Genomic DNA, 12,539 nt, shown 5'->3' with positions numbered 1-12,539 from the left:
ATTTCGCTTTCATTTAAGTATACGGCCGAAAAAGTCAGCCTTCAGGAATTGTAAAACGAACCCTGTCGTCCACGACCGTGTGCTACAGAGAGCGCATATTCGCTACGAGATGGGGAAACCGTCTATTGTCTATTGAAGCCTAAGCGCTGTAGTGTGCCTGTGAGAGAAACGAGAACCTACGTCTTTGGGAAACCCCGTAGATGCTCTTTGTGGCCAAGGAGACGTAGCAGTGTTAAACACGGCGTACCTAAGATAGGCCACAAAGGGAAAGAGTTACGAAAAATTATTTCATTCTCTAGCAGTTCAGGAAATGAAGCCACAGTAATTTTAATCTACCATCCTTCACAAATTTTCATAGTAATCCCAATAAAACTTCAATGTTGTTCATATCTATAATAGTTTAGGATTTACCGTTAAAGTGAAATTAACAAGTTATGTAACAAATTCCTGAATGCAAAAATCTGAATGCTTTGGTCGATATTAACAATCGGTATTTCATATAGAAGAGCATCATTAAAACGACAAATGTAAATATAAACTCTGTAACTTTATTTGTTTAAAAGATATAGTAACTTAGAATAATCAGTATTTTCAATTAAGCATCAGATCATTATTTCCTCCACACAAAACATATTGAGCGACGACAGCATGACATCTTATTGTATCATTAGGTAGTAGTTTATTTGTTATAAGGTTTAGTGCATAATAATTACTTTTGTTCTTTATTTATTTATCAGAAAGCACATTGGCGCAAGACTACTGGCTGTGACATTCAAAGCTAAGAAGAAAATTGTATTGATTTTATGTAAAAGAATTTAACGTTTATTATGTAATGGATATTATCGTTACTTTATTTAGAACGTGAAAGTGGTCAAACTTTGAGTATTTAAATATGTTGAAATGTAAAATAATGTAGAATAAGCCGAAGCCAATCAGATGGACGGCCCTAGTCAGTTGAGCGAAGATGTTCGTCGCGCGGGAAAACGCGGTCGGGGATGGGCAGAGAGGAACAGTTCGGATTCAGACCCGAAAGCGGACAGTCGGGTTTTACACAGCTAGGAAGTGAAACGACTTAGAAAATTTCGCGTTGTTTGGTATTGCGGGACATAGCCTCTGACCGATGAGCAGCCGCGCGCCTGGTGTGTACTCTTAACGTTTCGCGTAAATAACAAGGTGGAGCATTGGACTTATATTTCGCGATGAGATGGTTCAGATGGCTATGAGCAATATGGGACTTAACATCTGAGGTCATCAGTCCCCTAGAGCTTAGAACAACTTAAACCTAACTAACGTAAGGACATGCCAGAGGTAGGATTCGAACCTGCGACCGTAGCGGTCGCGCGGTTCCAGACTGCAGCGCCTAGAACCGCTCGGCCACAACGGCCGGCTTCGCGATGAGATAGAGTGAAAATCTCATTATGGAAACATCCCCCAGGCTGTGGCTAAGCCATGTCTCCGCAATATCCTTTCTTTCAGGAGTGCTAGTTCTGCAAGGTTCGCAGGAGAGCTTCTGTAAAGTTAGGAAGGTAGGAGACGAGATACCTGCAGAAGTAAAGCTGTGGATACCGGCCGTGAGTCGTGCTTCGGTAGCTCAGTTGGTAGAGCAGTTGCCCGCGAAAGGCAAAGGTCCCGAGTTCGAGTCTCGGTCGGGCACACAGTTTGAATCTGCCAGGAAGTTTCAAGTTCACACGTGCTTTCGAATTTCATCATCGTCTTCTTTAAACGATTTGATGAAGTTGGGCCTCTTCTCAGATCTTTCAGTAGTCGATACTCTGTCAATGGAGCACTGTAACCGCTGCGATTCACATAAAGCAGTTTCACCAACAACGTACGGTATCTCTTCTCGAAAGCCATACTTTTCACTCACATTATGGATTGTCAAATGTGAGCTCGGATGTCATACCGAACCGGCCGCGGTGGCCGTGCGGTTCTGGCGCTGCAGTCCGGAACCGCGGGACTGCTACGGTCGCAGGTTCGAATCCTGCCTCGGGCATGGGTGTGTGTGATGTCTTTAGGCTAGTTAGGTTTAAGTAGTTCTAAGTTCTAGGGGACTTATGACCTAAGATGTTGAGTCCCATAGTGCTCAGAGCCATTTTTGTCATACCGACGTACAAACAACGTACAGCGCTAGATTTGCACCTGGCGACCACAACTGGAAATAATATGTGATTCAGCGAATTAGCACGTCTACCAAGTTTTGCTGCCATACGATAATTAGAGTCCGGACCCCTGCGAGTAGGTGCACTTTATTTATAACGACTCGGTACGAGCGCACGGCATATCAGATCAGCTTTGAAATTCTATCGAAGATCTCCTGGCAAATAGAACACAGCATGTCGTTCTTAACAGAACTCGTTACATGTGAAACTAAATTTGGGTGTACCTAAAGGGAGGGTTACAGCACCATTACTATTCAAAGTGTACATGTATGATCTAGTGGATATTGCCGAAAGCTCTAAAATGCTGTCGTATATGGAGAATTTGCAAAGTCGTAGCTTTATGGTGGAAGGCCTGCAGAGTATCTACACTTGCGGGACTGATTGGAAACTGACCCTACGCGAAGTAAGAGCGTTACTGTATGATTACACGATTGCCGAACTGTCACTTGAAGCAATCACAATCTCTAAATACCTGGGAATATGGAGTACATCTATGGAGCTATTTAAAGTCAAAGTACCACACAAAATTGATAGCAGGAAAACCAGATGCCGGACTGAGATTCATTGCCAGCAACCTCAGAAAGTGTAATCTTCGTTGATCCGTTATGGATCTTGGGAGAGGGAAAACTATCAACAACAGCATGACACAGACAGAAGCATATGTGCCCTAATGTTAGATATAGTTTTAATGATATACCATATATTTCTTTGATCCACTTACATAGTTAACATGATACCTGTAAATTGTTAACGAATGTTCTATATTTTTTATAATTTTTTTATATTAGTACATTTCTTCTACTCATTGTACAGAGGCCTGAAGATGGTATCAATGTAATGCCGAAACTGGTAGCACATAGAAGTTCATTAAATAAAATAAACTTCTACAAATCATACTGCTGTTGGTAAATTATCGCATCAAGAAGTTCAGAAAGGGCCACGCGGGATTAGCCGAGCGGTCTGGGGCGCTGCAGTCATGGACTGTGCGGCTGGTCCCGGCGGAGTTTCGAGTCCTCCCTCGGGCATGGGTTTGTGTGTGGTGTTGTACTTACGATAATTTAGGTTAAGTAGTGCGCAAGCTTAGGGACTGATGACCTTAGCAGTTAAGTCCCATAAGATTTCACACACATTTGATATTTTTGAGTTCAGAAAGATGCTCATACATTTACAGTAGCTGATGGCATAAGAAAGGCATTGTGCTTCATGTGAGATTGTGCGTCAAAAATCCTAGAGCGTACGCCCCTAGAAAGGTCAACAAACGTACGGTTACTCACAAATATATCTCGTGGATAGACCTTGAGTTAGAGCACTTATTGTTCACATGGAAGCTTGCCAGCAATCGAAATTCCGTCGCAGTGTTCGCGATAGGAATACGAAAGAGTGGAAGTGGCAGTGAGTACACTAAGTATCAAAAAATGGTTCAAATGGCTCTGAGCACTATGGGACTTAACATCTTAGGTCATCAGTCCCCTAGAACTTAGAACTACTTAAACCTAACTAACCTAAGGACATCACACACATCCATGCCCGAGGCAGGATTCGAACCTGCGACCGTAGCGGTCACGCGGTTCCAAACTGGCGCGCTTAGAACCGCACGGCCACAACGGCCGGCACTAAGTATCCTTCGCAAAACACCGTAACGTGGCTTGTGTAGAACAGATGTACCAATGATTGGCCTCATATTTTCTCTGCTTGGAAACTATGTGGATGAAGCAGACAGACAAAACTCATCACATGCAGTGCTGTCAGAGGTAATGGGAAGCGCGTGACCCTGTAGGTGGTCGCTGCAATATCGGCTAGCGCCCGCCCCTACAGTGTAACTGTCTGCGGCCAGACGCTTGGCAATCAGCGGGACGTGGACCCAGCTAACGTGCTTAGGGCCGGCAACGAAGCTGTCTCTTCCTCAGTTGCAATCAAGTTAGCGACATTTATCCGGCTTCAAGACAACTCCGGGTAGCTGTCTGAGCTCCGCAGATCTCTGTGATCTGAGATCTGAGCAGCCACTGCGAGGAAGTGGAAGGGCAAACATGTGAGCAGCAAACACACTGGACTCTGCAGTTCTCTTTGAGAATATAAACGTGTCGGCGAGGCTCTTTGAGAACGTATAAAGCGATGATAGCTCTCAAAAGTCACGACGGGTTTTAGGCAGTTGCGGAAAACTGAGCGCCATAAGTAAATAAAATGTTGTCTGTGTAAATCTATGCACATTTGAGAGAAATAATGGAAAAACACCAGTGGACAACAGGCCAGATGACGCTAGCACTCCAACTAATAATAACACTAACTGAAGATAAAATGAAGACTTTAGTATTGAAGAGAATATTTTTGTTTATTTGTCGTTTTTCATTTGACAAGGGAACAATCATTAAGTCGTCTCCATGTACCTATATCTGACGGAAGTGCAGAACCAAGAAGAACGATTTTATCGAAGGAACACGCATAATACTGGTTATTAACAAACTTTCCGCAATGGGTTGATAGTAAGTTGGCCATGTAGATTTTGGATATTTTCTAAATAGTACAACTTCTTCAGTAACAATATTACACCTATATTTATTTTAAATAAATAGTTGTGCTTTTAGACGGCATATTACTAGTGAAAAATAAGTAAATCATCACACGGAGTGTGGTGAGGTATTACAAACACGAGTACTTGGACGAGACATGCTGAAGAGTAATACAGACGTATCAGACATCTCTTTTTCAGTAATTAAGGCTAGATATGAACTCACTTCATGTGGATAATACGTCGTTATTCAGTAAAAAGCTCACCATAGCCATCTCGAAAGAGAATACACATACAATTTAAACTTAACAGGCGATTTGATGGTCTTAGGGTAAATCCGGGAGAACATGCTTATAGACTGCGCACACCCCTCATAGTTTAGGCAAACACTGACGGAGTATGCGCATGTAGCCACTTTGCTCAGGATGCCAGGTTATAATAAGTGTTTAAATTCCATAAGCCATTAATAAACGCTGTAAAGAATTTAAATAAAATTGCTCTTCTCTGTCAACAAAATGTTGAAACTGAAGAAAAAAGTTTAAGTTTCGATCGAGGAAGTTTTATGTAATCTCTGTGGGAATAATTGAGGTAAATATACAAACATCTCTTCAAAACTTTTTTCAGCATAACGATTAATTGTTAATGTATGCAAAATAGTGAAATAGTTCCAAATGTTTGAGTAGTTATATTAACAGTAGGTTCTATTGGGCGCGTTTTTATTCTAATACGACCATTTTGGCTATTAAGATCACGAATTTATAAGGCGCAGCGTCTCTCTCCTATGTATTACGATACATACTGTGTAATGTAGCTACAACCAATGTTGCCCATGTTCGTCTGTGAGAATGAACTCGATAATCAACCTGAGCTACCAGTAATGGAAATATAACCTGCATAACACTGTGTGCATGTTGTTCAAATGGTTCAAATGGCTCTGAGCACTATGGAACTTAACTTCTGAGGTCGTTAGTCCCCTAGGACTTAGAACTACTTAAACCTAGCAAACCTAAGAACATCACACACATCCATCCCCGAGGCACGATTCGAATCTGTGACCTTATCGGTCGCGCGGTTCCAGACAGTAGCGACTAGAACCGCTCGGCCACACCGGTCGGCTGTTCGTGTTGTATGAGAGTCTGTTTCATTGCCATTTAAGCCCTCTCACAGATCATGGCATGAAAACCTTAAAAGTAACATTTGGATAGGCTATCTGACTGCGTTTATGAATGTGGAAAACTACAGGAACAAATGACCTATAGCAATGAATATCTAAGTTATGTGACTGTGTTTCTGAACAAGAATTTTCAAGAGTTACAGAATCTGTTTTGTGCAACGGAATTTACTAGATTACAGTACATGACATGTTGTGGTGTGCTAGTTTCTCTGTTTTGGCCCTAAGTTTTGCACTCACCACCTTAGATGTCTACCTTTTTCCACGTGGTTTACAGCAATTCCCATCATCATGAAGTAGCAGAGTTTAAATCTAATTGCTACTAAGAATGAACTTAATAATAAGGCCTTTGCTTGGGCCCTGTTAACTACAAAATAACTTTTGATAGGGGATTTCATTAATTAAGTCTATTTAAAACTTCAGAATCATCATGAACAAGTATTAATAATGGAAAAATGCCTCTCAATGGTCGTATAAGTATCAATAATGGCTGAGTGCCAGATTAACAAATTATTTAAGTTTCAAAGTTACATTAACACTACTATCTACAGCATATTATTTAGATGTGGAGAGTCATTATTATTATTTGGAGGATCAGGAGGCTTCTTTAACTGACAAGCAAAACATAGGATTACCAGTGGCGGATTTAAAAATTTTCCGCCCCTGGGCACACCATATTATATGCGCCCGCACCAAAAGAAATGTTTTAAATAATAACTATTGCCCGATCACTTCACAATTGCTGTTTCGGGTGGGGGAACTGTGAGCTGTTTCCGTACTACATCTACATCTACATCTACATGGTTACTCTGCAGTTCACGCTTAAGTGCCTGCCAGAGGATTCATCGAACCATTTTAATACTACTTCTCTACCATTCCACACTCGAATGGCGCGTGGGGAAAAGGAACAGCTAAATCTTTCCGTTCGAGCTCTGAATTCTCTTAATTTATTATGATGATCATTTTTCCCTACGTAGGTGGGTGTCAACAAAATATTTACGCATTCAGAAGAGAAAGTTGGTGGTTGAAATTTCGAAAAGAGATCTCGCCGCAAGGAAAACCGCCTTTGTTTCAGTGACTGCCACCCGAACTCGCGTATCATATCAGTGACACTCTCACCCCTATTGCGCGGTAATACGAAATGTGCTGCCCTTCTTTGCACTTTGTCGATGTCCTCCGTCAATCAACCAGGTAAGGATCCCATTCGTGCAGCAATATTCCAGCAGAGGACGGACAAGTGTAATGTAGGGTGGGTTTATCGAATCTTCTAAGTGTTCTGCCAACAAAGCCCAGTCTTTGTTTCGCCTTCCCCACAGTATTATCTATGTGGTCTTTCCAATTTAAGTCGCTCGTAATTTTAATTCCTAGGTATATTTGTGCGATTTATCGTATACCCAAAAATTATCGGATTTCTTTTAGTACCCATGTCGATGACAGCACACTTTTTCTTTGTTTAAAGCTAGTTGCCACTTATCGCACCATACAGAAATTCTCTCTAGATAATTTGGTAATTGGAATTGATCGTCTGATGATTTTACTAGACGGTAAATTACAGCGTCAACTGCAATCAATCTAAGGGGGCTGTTCAGATTATCACCTACATGTTTTATCTAAATCAGGAACAGCAGAAGGCCTATGACAGTACCTTGCGGAGCGCCAGATATCTCTTCTGATCTACTCGATGATTTACCGTCTATCGCTAAGAACTGTGAACTCTCTGAGAGGACATCACGAATCCAGTCATACAACTGAGACGATACTCTATATGCATGCAATTTGATTAATAATTACTTGTGAGGAACCGTATCCTTCTGGAAATCTAGGAATATGGAATCTATTTGAAATTCCTTGTGGACAGCACTCATTACTTCATGGTAATAAAGAGCTAGATGTGTTGCACATGAAGTATATTTTCTGCATACGTGTTGGTTATGTATCAATAAGTCATTTTCTTCAAGGTGATTCATAATGTTCGAGTACCGTATATGCTCCAAAATCCTACTACAATTTGAGGTCAGTGATATGGGTCTGTAATTCAATGGGTTACTCCTATTTCCCTTCTTGAATATTGGTGTGACCTGTGACACTTTCCAGTCTTTAAGAACAGACCTTTCGTCAAGTGAGCGGTTGTATATGATTGCTGCATACTCTGAGAGGAATCTGATTGGTATACCACCTGGACCGGAAGACTTGCCTTTCTTGAGTGATTTGAATTGTTTCGCAACACCTACGATATCTACTTTTATGTCACTCATGCTAACAGCTGTTCTGGTTTCGAATTCTGGAATATTTACTTCGTCTTCTTTCGTGAAGGAATTACGGAAAACAGTATTTAGTAACTCCGCTTTAGTGGCACCATCATCGGTAACATTTCCATCGCTATCGCGCAGTGACGGGATTGACTGTTTTTTGCCACTGGTGTTCTTTACGCACGATTAGAAACTATTTGGGTTTTCTACCATATATTGAGACAATATTTCATTGTGGAAACTATAAAAAGCATGTCGCATTGACGTCCGCACTACATTTAGAGCTTCCGAGAAACTTAGCGAGTCTTGGGTATTTGGCGTTCTTCTGAATTTGGCATGGTTTTTTTTTTTTTTTTTGTCGCTTCTGCAACTGTGTTCTGATGTGTTTTGTGTACCATGGTGGATCAGTCCCGTCTCTTATTGACTTATGTGGTATGAATCTATCTACTGCTATCGATACTGTATCTTTGAATTTGAGCCATATCTGGTCTACACTTACATAATTAGCTTGGAAGGAATGGAGACTCTGTCTTAGGAAGCATCAAGCAAATTTTTATCTGCTGTTTTAAATAGATATATTTTGCGTTTATTTTTAGTGCTTTTGGTTGATATGGTTTTGAGTCTCGGTACAATGATCTTGTGTTCACTAATCCCTGTATCCGTCATGACGCTCTCTATTAGATCAGGACATCTGTGGCTCAGAGGTCAAGTGTGTTTTCGCAACCATTTACTATTCGTATGGGATCATGAACTAATTATTCAAAGTAATTCTCAGAGAAAGCATGTAGTACAATTTCGGAAGATGTTTTCTGTCTACCACCGGCTTTGAACATGTATTTTCGCCAAGAAATCGAGGATAGATTGAAGTCTCCACCAATTATAACTGTATGAGTGGGGTACTATTTGTAATGAGATTCAAGTTTTCTTTGAAGCGTTCAGCTATTATATCATCTGAGTAGGGGGGGGGGGTCAGTAGAAGGAACCTATTAATATTTTGGTACAGCTTTTCAGTATAACCTCTACCCACAGTAATTGGCAGGAACTATCTATTTCAACTTCACTACAAGATAAACTACTACCAACAGACAAAAACACACCAACACCTACTTTATTTAATCTATTCTTTCTGAACACGGTTTGCGCTCCTGTAAAAATTTCGGCAGAATTTATCTCTGGCTTTAGCCAGCTTTCTGTTCCTATAACGATTTCAGCTTCAGTGCTTCAGTACTTTTCCAACACAACTACGACAATTTACGACTGCAATACCGACTGTTGCTTGGTCGATTCTTCTCGTTTCTTTGCCCTGTACCGTTTGATATTGGAGCCCTTTTTGATCTTTCCCAAGACAGTCTAACTTACAAAATCGCCCAGTCGACGCCACGCTGCCCTTGCTATTCGTGTAGCCGCCTCCTGTGTGCAGTGGACACTTGGCCTATCCAGCGGAACCCGAAAACCCATCACCCTATGGTGAAAGTCGGGGAATCTGCAGCATACACGGTCGCAGAACCGTCTGAGCCTCTGATTCAGACCCTCCTCTCGGCTCTGTACGAAAGATCTGGTTCAAATGGTTCAAATGGCTCTGAGCACTATGGGACTTAACTACTGAGGTCATCAGTCCCCTAGAACTTAGAACTACTTAAACCGAACTAACCTAAGGACATCACACACATCCATGCCCGAGGCAGGATTCGAACCTGCGACCGTAGCGGTCGCGCGGTTCCAAACTGACGCGCTTAGAACCGCACGGCCACACCGGCCGGCTACGAAAGATCTGCAATCGGTACTGTCGACGATGCTGCAGGTAGTGAGCTCTGCCTTCATCTCGCTAGCGAGACTGGCAGTCTTTCAATTCAGATAGCTGCCGGAAACCAGAGAGAATCTCTTCCGAACCACAGCGACACACATCATTAGTGCCGACATGAGCCATCACCGGCAGTTGGCATCCGGAAGGACCCTTTCCACATATTGAATGACTCCCCGCGGTAAGCCACCGAGTGCACATTGGCTTTCTTCCCGTCCTTAGCTGCAATATCCCTAAGGAGCTCCATTATCCGTCTAACATTAGAGCTCCCAATGACAAGTAATCCTACCCACTGCACTTGTCCGGACCTCTCAGGAAGACCGGCAACTGCCGCAACAGGCAAGGCCGCCCTTGCTGGCTCTGCTATTCGTTGTTCTGAATGACGCGTCAGCGGTCTAGTCGCGCTCAATCAAAATGTAACATGATTCCTGAACTATACTTGGTGTACGGCAGTGGATAAAACAAACTTAAAACTGCATTGTGTTAAAACATCCTCCCGTCAAAAGACAGCAGAAACGATCACAAGGAAAATAACTTTTCATTTTTGGTTTAAAATTTCAGCAGAGCGTGTAGGAGTCACGGATTTTTGTTATACATTCACTTTTAATGTGTTCCTTTACACGAAAGCTTTGAAAATGAAAATAGTTGTGATAAGATCTAAAAATTGAAGCGAATGTATCATACATCAGAAATTAATGCGTACTTTTACAGAGATGCGTTAAAAACTGGAATTAAACTGTCGTTTTAGGATCTAATAACTTGAATGTGTAGCAGATAAAAAAAAAGTTCGGTATTAATACGTGAGACGATAAGGAAGCGTAAGAAATGAAAATGAAATAGAGATTTCGGTGCACGAACTAATAACAATATACAGACGAACAAACACAGAACTGGATTTGCTGTTACATAATTTTACAGATTAGTGTGGAAAAATCAAATTTGTTTAATAATCTAATAGTTAACGTGTAAAGCATTAGGATTGTGTAGCTAGATGCTGCATAATAAGCGTACACAATACCTTAATCCATGTAAGGGCTGGACAGTTTTGTACTGCAGCTACTGGTCTCACCATAGCTCTTTCAAACGGTATTAGCAAAGCCTTTACGTATTTATCGACAGAAGTGAACTACGTTATTTATTAACACTTTTTCATCTGAGCCTACTCTCCGATAACATATATTTCCACGATAACTATGCATTTCAGAAGACGCGAAGAATACGCATCAGTATTAGTATGATTGCACTGTACAGCGCCGAGCGGCCTGGGTCATTTGGGTATTGTTTAGTATTGTAGGGCACCTTCAGTCACGTCTGCACGTTGAGGTTTAGTTCCGCGTTCTGCCATCGACAATTGTAAAATAAACAGGTAATACGTAGTTTGTAAATCCAATGAATTTGCTCTAAGTTATAATAAAAATCACATTGTAATCTTAAACTTTAAAAATTAATATGAATAAATAAACTCACGAGTCAGCAAAGGTTTCGACTGGCTTTGACGACAGAAAACTCGTTGATCATATCTCCATAGTTCAGACGGTTATCAGTTAGGAGGCCGGCTTCGATGTGAAGAATGGACAAGGCATTCTCTTTCTCCTAAGACAACGTAGAACGTAGGTACGATTTCAGTCTTTTAAGAGCCGAAAACGAGCGTTCTGAAGAATAATTTGTAAGTGGCATACATGGAAATATTCTAAAAGCAATATCAACATTCGGAAACACGAACTGCAACCTCTCTTTTCCTAAACATTTTGTCATTTGGACTGGTATATCACTAGCTCAGAAGATTTCGAAAGTTCTGCGAAATGTACACATTCACTAGGGAAGGAAGGCTCTAAATCTATGTCTTATGACGCTTGGGGTTTTTCTGCACGTTCAGCAATATAGGCAGGTGAACTGTTCTTAAGGTTACTGTAAACTGTGGAGGTGTCTAACAATGTTCTATAGATTTCCTTCCTCTTCACTTATTCGGCCTACACGTTGTCGAGAATTGGGGGAAATGTTTCGACACTAAATTTTTCCCTTCCAGTCAGAAAAACTTGTTCAGTGTCCTCTTCTTCGTCATCATGAAGTTTGCGTTTTCGTTGCCGTTTATAGGTGCATTCATAGTCTACATCAGTCAAAATCTTCATGGATTTATTCTCACAATAGTCGAACATGCCACGAATTGATGGAATAAATCCTACAAGTGATTCATATAATTCCTGCACAATTTTAGTACCAATATTTACACTTTACAATTTCAGATTTACATTATTAAATCTCTGGAGTGTGCCCTCCCAAATTGTCATCATCAATACTGTTTCTAATCTGCTGAGTTGATTCAATAAAGCTGAAGCCTCATTTCGCACAAGTGGTTTTTCCAATGCGAGGGCTATCCACAAAGTACATTACGTTTTGGAATTAAAAATAAATAAAGTACTGAAAATATTTTATTATATACAGATGAAAGCCACACTTAAATACTACTTTTCAACATAGTTGCCATTTAAATTAAGGCACTTATCGTAGCGATGAACGAGCTTGGAAATTCCTTCGTCGTAAAATTCGGCCGCCTGCGCCTTCAACCACGTGGCGACTGTCTTTTGGGCCAGAAAAGGTGTGATTTTTGTGGATTTCCTGGAAGGAGGCACTACAATAAACTCTGCACAACCTC

At 41.1% G+C, this 12,539-nt stretch overlaps 1 non-coding gene across 1 annotated transcript; it reads left to right on the top strand.

The window, feature by feature from the left end:
• Positions 1-1,579: 1,579 nt before the first annotated feature.
• Positions 1,580-1,654, top strand: Trnas-cga (transfer RNA serine (anticodon CGA)). Its single transcript has one exon. It is a non-coding gene; the product is annotated as a tRNA-Ser (tRNA).
• The last annotated feature ends 10,885 nt before the right edge of the window (positions 1,655-12,539 follow it).

The sequence above is a fragment of the Schistocerca cancellata genome, chromosome 1 (assembly GCF_023864275.1).
Source record: "Schistocerca cancellata isolate TAMUIC-IGC-003103 chromosome 1, iqSchCanc2.1, whole genome shotgun sequence".
Taxonomy (NCBI): Eukaryota; Metazoa; Arthropoda; class Insecta; order Orthoptera; family Acrididae; genus Schistocerca; species Schistocerca cancellata.
This window is presented reverse-complemented; position numbering and strand designations above follow the sequence as displayed.